At 54.1% G+C, this 21,151-nt stretch overlaps 1 protein-coding gene across 16 annotated transcripts in view; it reads right to left on the minus strand.

Moving 5' to 3' along the window:
- Nucleotides 1-20,172, minus strand: part of CACNA1E (calcium voltage-gated channel subunit alpha1 E) — a 129,576-nt gene extending 109,404 nt beyond the window's left edge. For 12 of the 16 annotated variants that reach the window (XM_085068574.1, XM_085068567.1, XM_085068572.1 and 9 more), the window contains exon 1: nt 20,021-20,171. The gene's annotated coding sequence lies outside the window, so the exon portion shown is untranslated. Of the gene's footprint in view, nt 1-19,747; nt 19,765-20,020 lie in introns of those variants that run through there. The other 4 variants (XM_085068560.1, XM_085068559.1, XM_085068557.1 and 1 more) reach the window with 2 other exon arrangements.
- Between the last annotated feature and the right edge of the window lie 979 nt (nt 20,173-21,151).

Below are 21,151 nucleotides of genomic sequence, written 5' to 3' on the forward strand. Positions count from 1 at the left end.
CCTTCATCATATCTCATTTTCCCCAACTTCTGCTTTTCCTTTTCATCTTGCTCTATGCATTTTCAACCCTCCCCCCTTAAAGTTTAAGTCCAGGGTTCCTTGGGTTTTGGGGGCTTTTTTTGTTTTGGTTTTGTTGCTGTTTTCTTTCCTGTGGTTGATGATTTTATTTGTTTTGGTTTGGGGTTTTTTTCTTAGGTTTTGTTTCGCTTTTGTTTGTTTTGGTTTTTATGGTTTTTTTTAAACAACCATTAGCCCTGATCCTTTCCTAGTCATTTCCTCGACAAGGACAGGAGGATTTCGTGCACACCAGGCGTGAGCACTGCAGGTTCCAGCCGTACCTGAGGACAATCAGCCAAGAGTAAATGAGGATAAACCCCCGAGGGCAGGTCCAGCATCCACACACACACTGGCTCTGCTGATGTCACCCAGTGCACCTCCCACTCCAAGGACTCTGGTGACTGCCAGGCTTTGGGGCAAGCAGAAAAGCTCAGGCAGAGAACTCAAACAAAACACCGAGAAAGTTTGAGGAAATAAATAGAAATAATTAGCTCTGCCTCCACCTAAGCAAACAGGGCTCACGCTGCCAGCAGAACAAGCCACGTTCCCTCTGGAGAAGTGACAAGGAGAGAAGGGAGGATGCCAGAACATTTTGTTAAAGGAAGCTGACGAGGTTTCACGCTAACGAGGGTGCTCGAGGGATGCCACATGCCAGGTGCTGAGCATCTGGCACCAGGGCACCTGCTCTCTTCTGGCCTTTAGACCTCTGCTCACACTGAAAACAAACATTTTATTTTTACCCAAAATCTGAATTAATGGGAAAAACACCATATTGGCTTGTGTAATTTGGGCTTCTGCTGTTTAAATGCCAGCCCTGCCTCTGTTGGTAGGAACCCACAGCTAGGGCTGTGCTGGGAAGAGGCATGGCCAGAGCCAGGAGCATAGAACCACCCAGCAGCCCTGCCTCCACCCTGGATTTTCTCAATAACATAGAACTCCTCTGTGTGTCACAGAATGGCCTGGGTTGGAAAAAAGCTTGAAGTTCGTCATATTCCAACTCCTCTGCCATGGGCAGGGATACCTTCCACTACCCCAGGTTGCTCCAAGCCCTGTCCTGGAACAATTCCAGGGGTGAGGCAGCCACAGCTTCTCTGGACAACCTGTGCCAGGGCCTCACCACCCTCACAGGGCAGAATTTATTACTAATATCTAATTTAAACCTACTCTTTCTGTGTGAAGCCATTCCCCTTTGTCCTGTCACTCCAGGACCTCATAAATAGTTTCTCTCCATTTTTCTTGAAGGCTCCCTTCAGGTTTCAGTGCCTCTGAGCCCTTCCTGCTGCAAACCAGCCTTTTCCTGGGAATAAACCCTGGCTGCTGCACAGCTCCCTGTTAACAGCTGGGCAGAAGATGACTTCACACCTCCACTAATGGCAATTAGGAGTTAAAAACAGCAAAGGAAAATAGAATCTCCACTTGTATGACACCCCTGTAGTCCCACATGTGGTTTCCCACAGGTGATCCCAGCTGATGCTCACTGTCCATTTCCCTGGTGGCATGACTGGGATGCAGTAAGGACATGGGACAACCCCTGCTATCTCTGCCACAGGAACAGGGATGTCACTGCCCAGCAAAGGGACACTGGTCTGTATTTGATACAGGAGAGCCAAGGAACTGCTGTACTGTGACACAAAGCAGGCTTTCAATACCTTAAAATGAAGCCTCAAGAAGCTCTCACCTCTCAAACTTCAGTATTAAAGTAATAAAAGTCAGGAAATTCACTGTTTGCTCCTGCTGTGGAGAAATCATCTGGCTAAAGCCATGGCCACAGGGCACTGAGAGCAGCCAAACTGAATTAGGGAGGGGATGTTCAGCTGCAACAACATTGGCACTTGTGCTCTCACCTGCACAGGGGCTGGGAGCAGCCTGATGCTCCCTGCTGAGCCCAGGGCACAGCTGAGGACACAGATCACCCAGCTGTGTTGGCACAGCTGGAGGCCACCCCATGGTCTGGGGATCTCAGAGAGACTGCACCCAGCATCCATCCCCTCCCACATGGAATTGCCATGGCAAACAGGCACAGAACAGCTCTGGCCCCTTGGTCTGTGCACCAGTGGGGACTGAAATGGGACACAAGCACCCAAAGGCAGTATCCCACCCCACAAACCACCAAGCACACAAGCCATGCAGCATGGCCACCCCACTAACAAGAGGCTTTTCAAGCACCAGAGTACAGTGATGGAAGGAGAAACACACACAGATCCTCTCTGCAGCACCCTCAAGAGATCCAACCCCGATATCTCAGCCCCAGCCACGTGCCACAGCTGAGGAACACAACCCCAGCAGGCAGGAGACCCTGAGATCTCACACCATGTTTCATTTTTTCCCCTCTGGCGACTGATTAACTAATGAAGAGCTGCAGGGAGAAGCAGGTTCCCAGCAGCAGCGCTGCCCTCCCTAAAGGAAATTCCTTTTAGGGGTTTTCTGCCGTGTGTGTTTGTGTTACAATGGCAGCAATCAAGTCTTTAGCCAAGTAACGATGTATTACCATAATAACTACACTCAGCACTTAAGGCGCTGGGTGAGCTCTTTGCTTCCATTATCTGAACAACCTTTACCAAAACCCCCGGAGTTAAAGCAAAAGGCTTAATGCTGTGCTGCTCCACACGGGCTGATCTTCCCAGGCAGCACAAGGGCCCAGCACTGCTGAGCTCCAGCACTGCCACAAGCCCCGGGAGAGCAGGGAGGCAGAGATCCCTTCCCGGAGAGGGCAGGATGGGCAAACCCTGGCTGTGGTGTATTCCACAGGCAACAAAGCTGCTGGAGCCCTCCAGGCATGGTTCGGCACCCAAGCAGCCTTCTCTGGGGATTTGGGGGATGATTTTTGACAGCAGCGTCAGAGCAAGAAGCTGTTAAATACATAGATGAAAAACAAATATGATACTGTATGTAGATAACATAAATTTATATGAGAGCATCTAGGATGCTGCTCCCAAACACCTTGGGGACACCCCAAGCCAGGCAAGTATTCTCCACTTTGCCAGCTCCCCATCTTAGCTGGTCTCCCTGGGAGCTCACATGCTGAGGTACCTTGGCCTAGCTCCATCCTTCCTGAGGCACAGGGATGCTCCAAATCCACGCCCTGCCGCCCCTTCCCCCCGACTCGCTGACCTGCTTCTCCCCAGGCCATGGGGACACTTGGCTTCCAGGAGGATCAAAAGCCTCTCCCCACCGAGCCACGGTTGCCCTGAGCTGCTGACTATCAGCCCCTGCTCCAAGGGGGAAGGGGAGCTCACGCTGCTTGGAAAAGCAGAGCGCCGAACCTCCGAGCGCTCGGAAGAATTTCAGCGTGGGGCCTTTCCAAACAGAGACAGATGGGCTGTGAGAGAGACTGATTCATCCTCGTGGCCTTTTCCTCTCCTGCCACGTGCACTTCCCATGGATGCTGGGCTGGGTAAGCCCTGCCTGGGTCAGCTCTGGGTCTCCCCAGGTGGTCCAGCCCTTCTCACACCAAACGCGGTGGCTCTGGGAGCCAGCTGGCCAGGGGGTTATTTTTAGTCGAGTCATTTGATATTGGGGGAAAGTTTGTTGGATTAAACCCTCCTCCCATAGCCCCCAGCACTGGCAGATTTGCAGTGGCTCTGCTGGGAAGAGCTGCTCCCAGCATCCCAGCAAGAGCCAGGGCTGCATTCCAGGCTTGGGAGCCTTGTGCACCAGGAACAGAGGGACTTTAACGAGGTGGGAAGGAAGGAAAGAAAGGAGACATTTACAGACAAAGGCTCCTTGCACAGACTTAGTCCCACACACAGCAAAAGGTGTGGATGAAAGGGTCAGGTTAAATGTACCAAAATTGGAGAGCGAGGAAAGGCAGCATTACATGTGCCAGCGTGCTGAGGGAAGAGGGACATGGTGGAATCAAAGACAGGTCACTTGGCTCATAAAACATTCCTTTCTCAGCACCCACTCAAATATAACACTATTTTTTGGGCCTTTGTGGTGCCGAAACAACACAACGAAGGGACACCTGCAAAGATCAGATGGAGGAAAGAGCAGAGCTCAGAACACCCAGGAGCTGCTTCAGGCTGGGAGAAGCTGCAGCAGCAGACATCAGACAACCTTTTGTCTGGGAAACAGCTTTTGTTCTGCCACGCCAGGGTTTGCACAGCTGGAGCGATGCTGCAAGAGCACAGTCCACTCCTCAGGGCTCAGCACTTCCCAGGAAAAGCCTGGATGGAGCCAGGCTGCTGCTCGGGTCCCAAACCAGGCAGGAGGAATCTCTGAGACCAGCAAACCCCCAGAGGGTACGAGGGCTCACCTTGGGTAGCACAACCCTGAGCACAGGAGCCCTCCTACAGAGCACCACTCCCAGAGGGATGAGCTTTAGGAAGATCAAAACATTAAATTATCTCATCTCTCCTTCAAGAGCAACTGTTAAACAACACCACTACCATTTATATAAATGTACATCAAAGACAGCAGCATTTCTCCAGCACACAGAGCCAGAGACTGCCAGGGCAGCAGGACCTTGTCCCCAGGGCTGCTGCAGGCAGCCAACTGCAGTCCCAAGGATGCTTTCAGGGCCTGGGCAGGCACATCCCTGCTGGGGTGGCAGTGAGACACAGGGATAGGACCAGGCACAGGGATTGGGAACACTCATCCTGACAAAAAACCCAACACCCAAACTTCTTCCAGCACCACCTTTGAGACAGTCTCATCTCATCCCCTCTCCCTGCATGGCAGACAGGTCTCTGTAGCTCAAGGCAAGACACCCCTCACATCTACATCCTGCCACCCCCAATTCCAGCTCCAGCATCCCAAACCCCCAGGAGAGCAGAGCAAAGGCAGACAGACAGACCTGAGGGGGTGTGTGCCATCCACCGTGGGCAGGAATGGGGAGCAAGGGACGATGCCTGGCACAGCTCAGCGATCCCCTTCCTCTTAGGAGCTCTTCCACCCAGCAGGGGAGAGGTATTGCTGCGGTGGGAGCAGCTCTGCAAACAGCAGGGACTGAGCTTGGCAATAGGAATAATCCAGGGTGGGAAAGGCAGAGTGATCCATCCAGAGCCCGGCAGCGCTGAGAGCGCGCCCTCAGGAGTTTGCTTTCCAAAGAAGGGCACAGCCAGGACTCCTGAAGATAATTTCCAGGCCACCCTCCAGGAATTAGCTCTGCTCCTGCACAACAGCACGGGCTGTCACCCCCATGGAGCTATGCTGCCCTTCTCCCTCTGCTGCCACCACGAGGAGATTCTCCTTGGGAAGGTGCAACAGCCCCCTGAGCTCCCTGCCATCCCCAGCGCAAGGCACACTGCCAAGGGAAGGCACAGGTATGGCAACAGCCCCAAGCTCGTGGGCCTCAAACTGTCCTCTTGCCCCCAGGCACAGGGAGAGTGGCATCAACACATCCCAGCCTGCCATTCCCTGGATATTTGGCAATCCAAGAGCCAGGACATGTGGGTAGCCATGGACAGAGTCCCACCACCCCGAGGACAGCCTGAATCTGCATTTGTTTTTTAGTGCACAGCAGCAGTGCTGGCTCTGCACGTCACACCTCGGCTGCTCCCACACCCAAGGAATGGGAATATGGGAAGCAGTGCTGCCAAGCCTGGCAACTCAGCCTGAGCTGGCACGTTTCAAAGGGGACAACTGAACCCATGTGACACCAGAATTCAGCATCAATCCCCATCTCCCTGAGCCCTAGAGCAGCTGAAGAATTGCCAAGGTATGGAGAGGAGCAGGAGCTGCCCGCATGAGCCAGGGTGTGCTGGAAGTTGCCGTGCAACAGAGAAAGAAAATGCTTTTAAAAATAAATAGAGCAGCCTCTGGGAAGCTCTGCTGGCAGAAGGCAGCCAGCCCTGGCTCCTTACTCCAGAGCACCTGGAACAAGGCAGCACATGGGAAGGGGCTGAGAGCAGGGCATTGCTGCTGCTGCTGAGAGACATCAGGAACCCAGGTCAGCTTGAAACCACAGATGTGAAGAGGATTTGATGTAGATACAGAAGGAAAAATAGGGAACCATGCAAGAAGCATTCAGTTCTCCTGGGCCCTGCCCTGTGAAAAGTTTGTTCCTCTCTGTCAAGACAGTGTGAAGGCATTCCCCCTTGTCCTGTCACTCCAGGCCCTCATCCAAAGTCCCTGTCCAGCTCTCTTGTAGCCTCTTTTAGCACGGAAGGGGCCCTAAGGTCTCCCCAGAGCCTTCCCTTCTCCAGGCTGAGCAGCCCCAGCACTCTCAGCCAGTTATCACAGGAGAGGTGACTGTGAGACCCAGGAGCTGCTCAGTCAGGGTTCCCCAGGGGGTTGTCCCCAGCCTGAGTGGCACCTGTTGCATCCCAAGCATAGCCGACACTCATCCCAATTCCGGCTTCATGCTCCAGCTCACAGCTTCTCCAAAAATACCTTCCTTATCCAGGAGCTGGGATGGGGCAGCACGGACACCCAGCTTGGATCACAGCATCACAGGGGGATGGCATCCCGTGGCCACGAAATCAGTGTTTAACCTGGCAAAGCCAGGGAAAACAAGCTCTCATTTCCAACGGTGCCTTGACTGAGGTGACTCACAAACCACAATGTGTGTCAGTGCTTAATAGACCTGCAAAGGTAATTATACCATCCTGGAGACAGCAGATTCCCGGCAAAAGGAGTCACAGCACCCCTGAGAGGGAAAACAAAGGGATGCTGCAAAAGTGAGTGACAGCAGGCTTTATTCTTCTTTGACTTCTGCTCCCATTATGCACAAAGACTCACTGAAAAGGTCTCATTGTTTGTGCAAAACTGAAGACACTCTCTTGCACAAATTGCACAGGGAAGAAGGGAATAGATAGTAAGTCTGTCCTGCCATGCTGGGGGGGAAGAAATTCCTCCCTGTGAGGGTGGTGAGGCACAGGTTGCCCAGAGAAGTTGTGAATGCCCCACCCCTGGAAGTGTTCAAAGCCACTGTGAGCTGCCTGGTCTCAGGGAAGGTGTCCCCCCATGGCAGGAGGGCTGGACCAAGATGATCTTTAAGGTCCCTTCCAACCCAAACCATTCCAGAATTCCATGAAGAGCATGTGCCATGCATCCTCCACTGCAGGGTCCTCACCAGCATCTACAGCCACAAGAATAAGTACAGAGCAGAGCCCTAAATCCCTGGTAAACAGAGAAAAGCCTTCCTGATCCTGCTTTAAAGAAGAAAAAGCAGGTTTTCCTTTTGCTCTTTCACCCAGACCTTCCACAACCAGTCCCTGCTCACCTCACACACCACAGAGAATTGAGTGGATTTGCCTCATCCTGGCTTGAGCACGTTTGGGCCAAATGGACAATAAAAAGCAATTTCTTGCCTGGCAACATTACACACGCACAAATCAGGCCCTGAGGACCCTTCAGCAAGCAACCAGCTTCCCTACTGCTCAAGACAGCATGTCCCAGGACACTCTGCTGCTTAGGGGCAACAGCCTGGACCAGCCCCTCGCCTTCCTCCCATTCCACATCCTTCCCTGTTCCTGCCATCCTCAGCCACTCCAAGCTGCTATACACCCCCAGAGCTCATCCTCTGAGCCCAGTTTCTCCCACACTTTGGGAGATGGGAGCAAAACAAATAAATGTTATTGTGGAGCTAAAAAGAACATTTCAGCAATCCTGCTTTTTCCACCAGGACTAATAACCTGGTGCAGAAAGCACCCAGTTCTCACCTCCTACTTGATGCACACACTCCCAGGAAGTCCCAGGGGCTCCTCTCCTACTCAGGGGAGACCACAAAACCCCTCAGGAAAGCCTGGCTGCTTCCTTCTGGCTCCCAAAGGCAGGACCCTGCAGAGGACCGTGGGCTAAGCCAGCCTGGACATGAGCCCAGCCCTTCACTAAGATGCCAAGTGAAGGGTTTGTGCTTCTGGAAACCTTCAGGGCAAGAGGACAGGCATGGAGCACGGCATTTGGAGGCACTGCTCTTTTGGATACACCCAGCTGGACCCCAGCCACCATCAGTGGCCTCTTCTCCCTCCAGCAACACAGCTTTGCACCCAACTCCGATGCCAATTCCCATTCCAAACCACAGCCACAGCCGTGCCCATCGCCCACCGTCTGCCTTGCTTCCCTCCAGCCTGCAATTCCAGCACCTCCCTTTGGACCAAAGCCACTGTCTTATCACCAGGCTCCCTCTCCTCCCCTAAATGCTTCTTCTTTCAACAAGAGCTCATCCAGCTCCGCTTTCCCCTCTTTTATCCTCTCGCTACAATCGCTGGCACCGAGCCGCGGTTGCCTTCCCTCCTTCTCCTCTTTGTGGCATTATTTCATCTCTGCTGTTCCATCCCTCTGAAGCACGTTTCTCGGAATAATTTGTACCACAGCAGCCTTCCTGCCAGAGAGCTGCTTTGTGGGACACTTAAGCACGGTGCAAATGAGCTGAAATTAAGGATGAGACTAATTTGTGGAGCAGAGGAGGGCAGGCACAGCCAGGAATAACAGCCTCACCCCAATCTCCGAGCTCAGTGCTGCTGGCAGCTGGAGATCCAGCAGGAAAAGATCAATGCACATCACAATTCTTACACCACTCCTTTTATAAGAGGTGCATCAGTCCAGCCCAGCATCCTCCACAGTCCTGGCTGAGCAGCCAGTCCAGGCATGGAGGTGGAAGGAGCTTTGCTCCAACCCAAGCTGACTGCTCCACTCTTCAGTAGAGCTGACATGATGCCTGACAACTCAATCAGCCCAAAACTACCATGGAATTGGCCCTTTTGGAGCAGCACGTGCCCTTGGAGCTTGGACTTCACCATATTTGCAAACATCAGCCCTCACACTGTGGTGGCTGCCCCTCCATCTCCAGGAAGGAGAGGCTCCTCCAGACAAGGCTCCTCCACAGGCGACACACACAGAGCTCTTTTTACACCAGGGAACTACCATCTGGAATTTTTAGGCATCTCCAGGACGGCTGAGGCCCGGCAGTGCGAGACTGACAGCGTATGTCACCCAGCCTGCACACACCATGGGGTTCTCCTCCGGCATGGCACGGCCAGCTGGCACTGCCCAGTTGTCCAGCACGGCCCCATGCTCACCACCACCCCCACACTGGACACCAGCAGAGCCCATTGGCTTCCAGCCCCTCGGCAGCTTGGAAATGGGCAATGCTATTTCTGGCAGCATCCCTCCCCCTCTCTCTCTCCTCTTGCCCACTCACTCCTTCCTAAATAGCTTCACTCCACTGATTCTCCCATGCCAGCCATCCACCGTCTGCCGGCAGCAATGTCTGAGCTGGGCAGAACCAAGAAATCATCCTTCACGGCCCCCAGCCCCCACCTGCACAGCTCAAAGTGGCAGCAACCAAAATCCATCCCTCCCAGAAGGGTACCACGCTGACACATCCACCCTTCCCAGGCTGGCACTGATCCATGACTCCCATCCAACATTTCAGGTTTAAATCGGGTCATTTTCTTGCTTTAAACCTTGTTTGTGTGTCAGCTGCCAGCTGAACCACTTGTGAGGGCTCCAGTCTTCCTCCAGGGCCTGCCTGGGGTGCTTTAAAACTCCATCACACTGCACTCTAGCACAGAATCACCATTTGGGAATACTACACTCACATGTGCTTGGGTTTTACACCCTTCCCTCTGCCTGATGTGGGTTGGACAATCCCTAGCAACAGCACAGACCAGAGCAGACCCCTCATGTACTGCCCACCTCCCAGGCACACCCCACATCCCCTCAGGGTGGATCCCCAGCCTTGCACACACCCAGGCTGCCTCTTGGCTCATTCCTACCACGCTCAGGTTTATTTTGAAGAGGAAACCTGGCCCCAGCAGCTCAGCAGCAAAGCTTGTTAGCACCAGTGAGTGCCCAGAGAAAGTGTCGAGCCGCCTGCAAAGAGCTTCCCAAGCTGTCAGCATCCCTGCAGTGCTGGGAGGCACAAGACTCAACAAAGCCTTGGCACCCAAGGTACCCTTCTGGAGAAGGTTTTTTGGAAGCAAGAATGATCCGCAGTGGTTTACGGCTCTTTCCAGCCAAGATGTTGAATCTCCCATAGCCTGGTGGGGATCCAAGAGCAAACCCAGGTACTCACCTCTCTTCCAAGAGTCAGAGGTCTCCCACATTGCCCCAGCAAACAGTCAGGAGCTGAGCCAACACCTCTGGGTCAAGATCCCATCATTTCCAGGCTTTCCCACCCCATTTGGAAATCAAAGCACCACAAGCACAGACCCCACTTCACAGCCTAACCCCCAAAATAAGCTATAACTGAGAGTGCTACACACCAAGCAATGCATCTCTAAAAGAGGTTTGGGTGTTTTCCACATCCCACAGGAGCTGTAACACGAGGCCAGTGCTGAGTGTTTCTAAAAATCTCAGCCTGCTGCGAGACGTGGAGCCCTGTGTATGTAGAGCCTGCTTGAAACGGCTAACGGATTGCATTTATTCCAAGCTTGCTACTTCCATATGCCAGTATGAAAAAAAAATAATAATAGAAAAAAAAAAGCTCTAAATCAGAGCAGTGATAAATTTCTAAAGCTACTGTAGGAAGGAGAAAATAAAAAATACAAACCTGTAGTAGAAGCAGCCTCCCAGAAACTCCCCTGTGCTGCAAATGCTAAATTAAGTCAAAAGGAAGAGGTGGGGGAAAATCCATTTCCAAAACAGATCAGTGTTGTGGACAAGAGGACAGCAGTAAACCATGGTCTGTCACTGCTGCCGTCCAATTAAGCATCCACTGCAGCAGCTCATTATTTAAGAAATCAAACGTGCACTTTCACCCTGGGATCCAAAGCAGGGCATGGAAACACAGGCTGACCCCATACTGCCTTGGGAGAGTGGGAAGCATGCAACCACCAGGCTGTCACCTAAAGGGAGTTAATGAGGGACAAGAGTTGACCCTAAACCCAACAGAACTGGTGAGATTTCACCCTTGTTGCTGGGCTTGCCCCAGGGACCACTGAATCCCACCAGGGTGATGCCAGGATGGATTAATCCCCTCTGGATCCTTGTTAAAAACAGGCTCTCTGCCTGTGACTCCCCCAGCTCACACAGCATCATGCCTTTGGCCCCGATGTGACAAACAGCCCATCCTGCTCCAGGGAGGGACACAGACCCCACAGCCTGACAATTCCCAAAGCAGCCCCAGCCACTGAGGCTTCAGGAGAAACACACAGCAAGCAAGCTGCTGACTGACTGAAGAGTCCAGAAAAGTGTGGAAAACCATGAGTATGAAGATGAGAAATGCAGTTATTTGGCATTCAGAATATGAAATAGAGGCAACAGCATCCTCAACTCCATCAAGCAACACTAAGAGGCCACCAAATGTTCCACAGCCAAAACAGGACTGAAGCAGAAGTCCCTCCCAGTCCTCCCTCCTTGTCCCCAGTTTCAGAAAACAGTCAGACCTGAGAAAGTTAATACAAGAAGCTAAGAGTTAATACTAGAGCTAATGTTTTTCAGCTCATTTTTTTAGATGACAAACTAAAAGACTCACACATTTCTATATCCCCATGCAATATTTACATTCCTTGGCTGAAGGAAACAGCAGGAGCAGCCCAGAGCCTGCAGCACTCAACCTTTGCATCAACAAAGCTACAGATCCGCCCCAAAACAAGGAGAAAAATGCGATAAAAACCCAAACAAAGACATTTAATGCAACAAACACACAAGGAGACCTTTTCAAGTCACCCACACCCTCCAGCCCTTTGGAAGGACATTAAACACTCCACGACAGCTTTCATAAATTATGCTGGGAACCACGCATGGCCAGAGGGAGGCGATTTGTCTTCTCCTCACAGTGATGGACAGCAATAGCCACCAGCAGCCCGGGTGATTTGACGGATGCAGGATGTGAACCAAGGCACCAGAATCACACAGGCAGCACCTCTTTCTGTGGCCACATCCACCCAGTCCAGTCTCAGAGAAGCCCCACGTAGAGGCAGGGGATGGAGAAGTTATTCCCAGCCCCCATGCCAGTGTGAGTTAGCCCATGACAGCAAAGCAGCATCACCTGGGTGGATGGAAACATTTCCCAGTGCAATCCCATAAAGCAATGATAATATTAATGTGCTTCAAGACAGCGTGATCAATTCCTGGTCTGAGGTACTTGTGTTTTCTAATAACAAGAATTCAATATCACCTGGAAAGAAGAACTGTCAAGCCTCAGTACTTGCTCTGTAGCTCCAGGAGCTACATTCCACTTATTTGCCAAGTCTGGTCTCCTTTAATATAAAAAAACCCCACCTGAATAATTAAGGGAACTGATGAATAACAGGGAGATGAAAACACCGTAAATTGCTCTCTCTCCTATCTACCCAACCTGATTTTTTCCAAGCATTTAAATCCTCACTTTGACTCTGCTCCTGCTGCTGGGCACTTCAATCACAGCGTAAGCCTTTATTAGTAAAATACATATTTGAGCCACCAGAGCAGCTCCAGCTTCTCTTCCCACCACCTCAGCCCAGCTCTCCTCTGCTGGCACTGCGGGTGGGACACTCCCCTGAGGGTGACAGGGCTGGAGTGTCACACGTGCATGTGCACACACCTCCTGTCCACTCTCCCCCTCTTCCAGGCATGGAGAACATCAGAATCCCAGAGCCTCCTTCCTGCCCATGTCCCCCCGTGGCAGGAGGAGCCGAGGGGAAAGCATGGTGATCTCCCTCCATCCCCTGCACCCCTGGAGATCCATGCACAGGAGTTCCTACCTCATTACCCAGCACCTCTTCGGGAAGCCTGGGCCAGGAAACTCATCCCGGGATGAGCCACACAGTGAGGGGAGAGGGGAAAATGCGAGGTAGCATGCAAGGAGCTTTCCAAATTAAAAACTAAGAGAACAGCCTTTGGGGAAGAGGCCAGCATAATTAAAACATTAATTCAGATTACAGCTTTTGCTCTGGGCAAGTTCCAGTCACCCAAAAATCCCGGCAAGGGACAGCGCCAGATCTGAGCCCAGCTCTGAGCCACAGCCACACCAAAGCCCTTTCCATCACCCTCCTCTCCGAGGCAGGAGCTGAAAAACCACCTTCATCCAGAGAGAATCATAGGGAAAACAAGCTCCAGCACTCAGCGAGCAAAGAGACAATTAAATACCTGGAATAACAAGTAGGAAATAGGTGACGGCTTCACGGCTAATAAACCCTCTGAGCAACACTAACAGCTCCCTGCAGGAGCAAAACACACAAAGTGACTAAAACAAAGTCACGACAGTCACAGGTGAGTCGAGTGAGACATGACAAGGACTGAGTGAGTTTGGGCACTTGCCTGGAAGCAGGAACTGGGACAGGAAGCAGGCAGAGCACACCACAGCATCCCTGGCCAGCTGTAACCTGGCCATGCAGTGCTGGGAGAAGGGAAACACCACTCCACAGGTACAGCTCGAGAGCCTGGATCGTAATGCAGGGGGAGAAGAGTAAAATCCTGCAGCAGAGTGAGAAATTCTCACTGCAAGACTTTTAATAACACACACAAGTGCTGCCAGCCCTGGGAGTGAGGTAGCAGCCAGGCAAAGGCCAGGAGGGATCTGCTGAGCAAAGAGTGTCAGCTCCAGGAGTTGCTGGTGGCAAAAAGTGCCAGGAATGGGATTGAAGAAAGAAAAAAGTCATTTTGTCTGGTGGAAACCGTCTACTTCAACACAGCAGGCACACTTCATTTCAATTTTGCTTTTTATATCACAGCCACCGTGGGAAAAACAGCACCAGATTTAAAAGATGGCTTTCAAACCTAAAGCCTCCAAACCTTCAACTTCCTATTCCAGCATGCACCATCAAATTTGTATGTTTTTAATGCTTCTACCCTGTTCTCACCCTTCTTACTGGTTCTCAAGATTTTGTCTGGTGCAGACCAGCTTCACCCCACAGAAGCATTTCAACTTCAACCAAACTGCTGCTTCCAAGGCCAGGGACATCTCTGTCTGTGGTCACCAGACCACATGCTAGTCCAACACACAGGATGTCTGTGGATTCCCTGGATCACCACCCTGCACCCTGAGGAGCTGATTTCCTCCTCTCCTTACTCAGCATCACCCCAACACACAAAAAGGCCTTGAAGGGCATTCCTCACCTCCTGTGACACTGCAAAGTACTCCAAGATTCAGCAGCGCTTTTGATGTCCCAGGATCTACAGAGGGGATGGCCCTGGGACAGCTCCAAGGGTGACAGCTCTGGGACAAGTCAGGCTGGAAGGGGCACAGCAGCCTGTCCCAGAGAGAGGGAGAAGGAGAGGATTTACAGGCTGATGATGTGCAGAGTGCAGAACTGGTGGCTTTCCAGCCTGGATCACAAGCAGGCTGGAAGGAGATGGAGGAGCTGCAGACAGGGGTGAAGGTGAACGTGGATAAAGCAAAGCTCTCCTGCCATGACCAGCTTCCCACAGGGTCACTGTGCCCATCCAGCTCCAGACCAGCTAACATCCAGCCCATTCCTGCTCCCTGCCCATCCCAACCGACCTCTCCTCCCAGGCAAGGAGAAGGGCTGGAAGGACAGGCAGGGCTGCACTGCAGCCAGCCCTGGAAAAGAGACCGGAGAGCTGGAGCAGCCTCCAGGGCAGCAGCAGCCACCAAAGATGGAATAGGGATGCAGGAATACCGCTGAACACAGGAGGACCAAAAGGAAGGGAAAGGAGATAGGCACAGAAAGGATCCATAAATCCCCTCACAGATGTGGGAAAGCCACTTGAGCACCACCTCACCAGGGGACACTGGTGAAACAGCAGCCACCACTCCCTGGCACAGAGCAAGAGATCAACCCAGTCCCCTCTTCCTCCTCCTCACAGGAATCTGGCACCCTTGGAAAAACCTGCCCAGCCTTTGCATTTTGCAAACCTCAGCTCCAAAAATAACACTTGGTGCAAGTGACACATTTCGCACGGCGCCGGCGAGCGCAGCCCACGGAACCAGACTCGCTTCGCATCAGGGACAGGTTTTGTAAACAGGGCTTTTTTAGGGCTGCTTAGTAAGCCATGATCAAACATCCACAGCCATCGTTGGGTGGGGCAGAACTGAAGGAGGGACCCCACCAGAGGGAACAATCCCACAGAGGAAAACAGGGTGGGGAAAACTCAAGGGCTGCCCCTGTTTCCCGATGTGTCCCATATGCCTCAACTCACACTTGGAAGATTTGGAGATGGGAGTTTCTCACCCTGTATCACACCACGAGAAGGGTCCCAGCTCCAGCCATGCCCACAGCAACAATACTCCCCTCACCAGCGGCTTCCAGAGAGAAAAAACTCCTATTTTCAGGGAAATCAGAAGCTCAGTAACGGCCAGACACACAACCCCACTGCTGGGAGGCTGTGCATCACCTCCCAGTCCCTCAGATAAGCAGGGTGTGATCCTTCCCTGGCTGCTGCAGCTGCTCTCCAGGGGTCAGGATGAGAGGCATAGCAGGAGGAAGAGTAGCCCAAAGTGTTGCTCAGTTAATCACAGTAATTAGCCACCATCTTGAGTGACTCCCATTAGTAACAGGCTGATTTTCTCAGGCACAGTCAGCACGTGAGGTTTCAATTAAAACTCACCACGAAACCAACATGGAAGTACCACTCTGACCCACCACGGGGCTCATCCAGGACACAGGAACATGCACAAGAGGTTCTCCTTTCCTTGAAGGACATGGTTTAATTAATTCTAAACCAGCTATGATTTCCCAGCCCTGCTTGGGAAGCCTCAGCCAGCACACAGTAGCTTTGGAGAACAGATGCTGGAGGGCAGGAGTGGGGAGATTTGCATTTTCCCCACCCAATTCCAGGATTTGATCCATGCCCTGAGTGCAGACCAGAAAGGAAATTTCTCTGAAGCACTGAGCTCCCATCACCTCATGAACCCCATCGAGACCCACAGCAGACAGGGAAGCACAGGCATTGTACCCAGATTTTCGGGAGCAGGATCACTGCCTGCACACGAGCCAGGGCTCTTTACCAGGTTGCACAGAGCCTTCCACCCTCCAGCACTCACCTCTAAAAATCACACACAATGCCTCAGCACCAAACAAGCTGCCCAGCACAGAAAAATTTGCAAAAAGTGTTCGCACTGGTTCCTGTTGGAGGGCACGAAGCAGATGGAGGCAGGATAAAAAAGAGTTAAAAGCTCACCTTCTGCCTGCAGCACAGAAAAACAAGGCAAGGGGGATGCAAATGCTCTTTGCTAAACCAGAAAACTTCGCAAAAATATTAGCCACAGCTTAATGGGCTCTCTCCAGGGATGTGCTGGCAGGGGTAAGGCTCAGGCCTGCCCACACCTCTGTGCTTTGAGGCACCTTTCCAGCTGGTTTGTGTTTATTTATAGGCAGCAGTCCTTGGAGAATCGCGGGAGCAGACGAAGCTCAGCCTCTTCCCCCTGACAACTTTGAGCTTTCTGCTGCCTTTCCTGCAGACATCAAGCTCAGATATCTCCAGCATCTCTCCAATGCCGGGAGGCAGGCGCTGCACACCACGAGCTCAGGGTGTTTTCAACAGGATCCCCCATCCCCGGCTTGTTAAAAAGGAAATCAAGTGTTTTGGCACTAAAGGAATAGAACAATAATTCAATGAGCCAGGCTGGGAAGCACAGATGACTGTGGATGGCAAACAGGGCAGCAGCAGGGCTCGATGTCTCTGCAGGGAGAGGGTGTTTTGGTGCCTGTGCTGCTTTGTTTAAACAACTGCCTGGAAAACCCAATATTGGATTTAAATGCACAGCCTCTGAAGCAGGGAGCATGTATCCCAGCATGGAAAACACTAAAGATAACACAGCTCTGCCAAAGAGGAGAAAAACAACCCTTCTGAGCCAATAAATATCACAGCTGGGCACGACTGGAGGGTCGCCTTGACATGGGATTTTTGGGAAGAATCCTTCCCCCTAGCAAAGCAGGGGGAGGCCTAGCCTCTCATTTTGAAGATGCCACATCCCAACATCACAGGGGAATTGTGGAGCAATTGATGCCAGAGAACCTCTGACCCAACCTGCTGCTCAGAGCAGAGTCAGGATCATGCCAGAGGTATGGGAAAGGGAGAAAGCCCAAAGTCTTCACCCCTTCCCACCTGCCCTGATCATTTCTCAGCCTGACAGAGAGCTCAGCAGCCTCTCCCCGGGCACGAGGCCTCATGCCCGTGACTAATGGTGTGTTTTGACATCCCTGAAATACTCCAGCACTTCATTTCAGCCGCAGGGAGCAGGAAGGAAGGAGGGGACATGCCGGTGGGGAGCTGACACCGGGAGGGAAGGGCAGGAAGAAATCCTGCGAGACCAACAGGCAGGGATAAAGCAAAGCAGCATGGAAAAGGCGCGGGAGATGGATGAGGGGCAGGCTGGGACCTGGAAGGCACCTGGGAAGCCTGTCTGATCCCCTCTGCTCCTCGGCTGTGCCTTCCATGGAGCTCTGGGGAGCTGCAAGGCGGTGGATTTATTTATCATCTCCTCCTGAGCACGCTGCTTGAGTGGGGACACAGGGATGCTCCACTAACTCCCAACGAGCCTGGACCTGGTTGGGGAGGGCTGCAGGATGGCCTGGCACCCTCCCCAGTTAGGCAGGAGCAGGCAGTGAGTGTCCCCAGGCTCCTCCTTTGGACTGTCTCCAGCAGAGGCAGGAAGGTGACAGGCAGCGATCCCCGGGGAGGTTAATTAGCGAGCTCTTCCCTGGGCTCAAACAGGCACCTCCGGCCCCGGGGGAGCCGGCGGAGACACAGCCCCAGGCTCTGGCAGGGCAGCAAAGAGCATCGCAGCCACCAGCCGAGCTGCTGGCCGCCACCATCTGCCAGCCAGCAGCACCGGGGAGAGGAGCAGCCCAAGCCACGGGGGGATCTGGCTGTGTTCCTGACAGCTCTTGCTCATCACCAGCTGCTCACGCTGGGGCTCAGGCAGCCCTGCTGCACCCCAGGGCTGGCGGGAGGGAAGAGCAGGGCGCCGGCATGGGGCTCCACATCACCACACCCCCGGGGAGAGAGGTGGGAAGCAAACAGCCCTGGGAGAACCGGCCCAAAACACCCCCTGTCCCGAGGGAAGGGGCTCAGAACACTCCAGATTCACCCCGATCAGGCAAGCAGAGCCCCCTCAGCAGCAAGACAGCAGAGCCACTCCCTGACTGCATCAGCCCAGTGTCCAACCATCCATTCCAGCCACGAGCATCCCCAGCGGCACCCATGGATCCACTCAACCGCGGGGCGCAGGAATGAGTAGGAATTCCAGCTGCCATCACCAGAGTGCCTCTCACAGAAGTTTTCTTGGGTCACTGGGAGCGAGGAGCCCATCTGGCAGCAGCAGAGGTGCTGGGGGAGTGCTGGGGGGACTGATTTCTCTATTCAGCTGTCACCAAAGTCATCGATGTGGCTGTGAGTGATTCACACCAGTGCATGAAAAGCCTGTGAGTCACACGCTGGATGCAGTGGGTGGGTGCATTGACTCAGCCACACCGGGGATGGGGCACAGGGGGCTGCAGCCTCACACGGCCAGGGGGACAGTGCTGTTTGCATGGGCACAGCTGCCAGAGATCCCACAGGCATGCGCAGGTCCCCGTTAGTGCCTTCAGCAGCGTGGGTGAGGCACAGGGAGGCTCTGCTGTCAACCAACCTGTCACCTGCCCAAATTAGGTGCCAAGGTGCAACAGGGCTGGGCCACACTCTCAGCTTTGCACTGTCCTGTGTGGCAGCAGAGGAGGAGGAAACCCCCAGGTGATCAAGGCATGCAAATGCATCCCAAACTACAGCGAACAAACTTTCCAGGTACTCCAGGACTGCTAAGGAGTGAAGAAACTCAGCCAGGCACCAGTGCCAGGGCCTGATGCCACCTCCTCCACCTCCCAGCCCTGTAGTCCCTGTCTGTTGTCCCACATCCAGGGGAGCTCAGCCTACCTGCACAGAGACCTGCAGAGTTGCACAAATGCTTTGGGGAGAGGGAGCTGAAGGACAGCCCTCCAAAACGCTCCCATTTGGATGGCACTGGGTGGTGGCTGTGCCCCAGCCTTGCCAAAGCTGCCGGCAGCAGCAGCCAGCGCGTGGCTCATCCCACTGACAGCGCCTTCCGTGATGCTCTGCCTCCTGTGCCAAACCAGCCCAGCCGTGGATCGGGACCAGCCGAGAGTGTCGCCACATCCCACAGCACCCCGAGCCCAGGAGCGGGGTGAGATCGCCCCAGGGTGTGGCAGGATGTGGCCCGGGGGGCACACAGGGTGGTCCAGGTAGCATTTGTCTGTCCAGGATCGCGGGGGAAGAGTTATCCCTGGCCCAGCTCCAGCCGCGCAAGGAGCCAGCGGGAGCCACGAGCACCACAACACGCGCTCTGCAACGCAGGAGCAGCTGGGAGAGCTGGAAGAACGAGGCAAACAAACCCTGATTTAGGACCCCACTCATTCATCACTGTCACCAGCAACACCCAGGCACTCAGGAGCAGCACCTGGACCCACGGAGAGTGGGGACTGGGTACAGACAGAGCGCTGGAAGAGGAGAGGGGGAAAGAGATCCCGCACATTTGGGAGCCATTGGGCTGGCAGGGGAGGTGGACTGGAGCTGAAGGAGCCCAGTGCTGCCCTGCATCCCAGCCAGAGCTCCCCAGGGCACCCAAAGCAGCGGAAGAGAGCAGGTGACACTTCAATCCGGCTTCACCCACTGGGTACGAGGGTGAGCAGCCCCCGGAACGGCCCCACTCACACACGACCTTTCCCGAGGGTGGCAGGTCCCCCGGGACCCCCAAACCACCTTAAGCAGAGAGCCGAGGCTCCCTCCATACAAACTTTGCGAGAGCCGATCCCCGCACCCCAGAAACCTCGGGAACGGGAAAAGACCGGGAGCCGGGCTTCAAACTCGGGGTGCCATCCCCCAGCGCTGCGGGAGCCCCCCGAGCTCCCCAGCCACAACCCACCTGTGGCCGCTGGCTGCCGCCGGCTGCTTCCCCCGCGCTCCATGCCCGGAGCCCCGCGCATCCCGGAGAGCGGCGCAGACAGAAGGGAGGGGAGGAGGTGTCCACCGGGAATCGTTCAGAGAGAGGAGGAGGAGGATGGAGACAGCCCCAACTGGCGTCTCTCGGCCGTCCCCAACAGGTAGCAGCGAGCGGGGGGGACGCGATGTCCCCGCGGACTTTGGGAGAGAGAGCAGGAGCTGGCCCAGGGCCACCATCCCGCTGGGCATGGCTTACCTGGGGATAGAGGCATGGATCCGGCCGGGGGTTATTCCAGAGGCATGGTTTGTAATGGAAAAGGGAGGAAAAGAGCCGTGGGGAAGGGAGGGAAAAAAGGAGGGAGGGGAGAGGAAGAGGGGAGGGAGAGACGAGAGGAGCAGGGAAGGAAGGAAAGGGGGAGGGGGGATAAAACGAAAATACAAAAAAAAAAAAAAAAAAAAAAAGGGGAGAAAATAGAGACAGTTAAAATCTGTCTCCTGCCCACACAGCCAGAAAGAAATTTGTGACAATCGGAGGAAGGGAACTCGCACATAAACCAGAGGGGGCAGACGGGGGATAACAAAGGAGGGAAGGAGCCGAGACAAAACACGGCGGCAACTGTCCGGGCACCCAGCCCCTGGCACTGCCCCCGGGGCAAGGACGGGGCACAGAGCCTCCTCTCTGCCCACCCAGGCCATCTCGGGGTCAGCCACGGCCCAGCAGCACCCACAAAGCTGGCAAAGAACCCCCCATGCCCCACCAGCCCGTGCCGGTGCTCCCACATCCCTCTTTCCCAACCTGCATCTCCTCCCCGCGCACAGCAGGGCATGGTGACCGCGACAGCCAGCCGGGGCAAGGGCAGCTGTGGGGACAGGGACACGGATCCATGCCTCCCTCCCGCTCCCGATCAACCAGAAATTGCTCCCACGGCCTTGGAGAGCTGCCGGTGGGAAGGAGTTGCATTCCAGGCTCCCTATTTAATCCCGTTTGCAGCTCTACTCTGCTTTCCCAGGCAGCACCCACGGACAGCTGGACCTGGAGGTGGCAGAGCTGGAGGTGACAGAGCTGCTCTGCGTGTCACCCAAGCAGCCCACAGCAGTCACTGCTGCTCCAAGGCAGCACACAGACTTCTCACATTCCCCCTTAGCCCTGGCACAGTGCAGCTTGGCTCGAGCTCACCTGGGTTGGCACAGAAGCCCCCAAAATCTGGCTACTGCTGGTTCCTCTGGGAGAACCACCCACTGCAGCCTCGGCCAGGGGCTCGTTTGGGTGGCCCACACCACAATGTCCCTTTCCCTGGGCTTTTTCCTTTCACCACACTGCAAAGCATCCCAGGAAACCTATGCAGCTTGGCAGCATCCAGCAGCATCCTGAACTCCTCAAGCTCCC

This window comes from Lichenostomus cassidix, chromosome 8, assembly GCF_008360975.1.
Source record: "Lichenostomus cassidix isolate B80296 chromosome 8, HeHo_3.0, whole genome shotgun sequence".
Lineage (NCBI taxonomy): Eukaryota > Metazoa > Chordata > Aves > Passeriformes > Meliphagidae > Lichenostomus > Lichenostomus cassidix.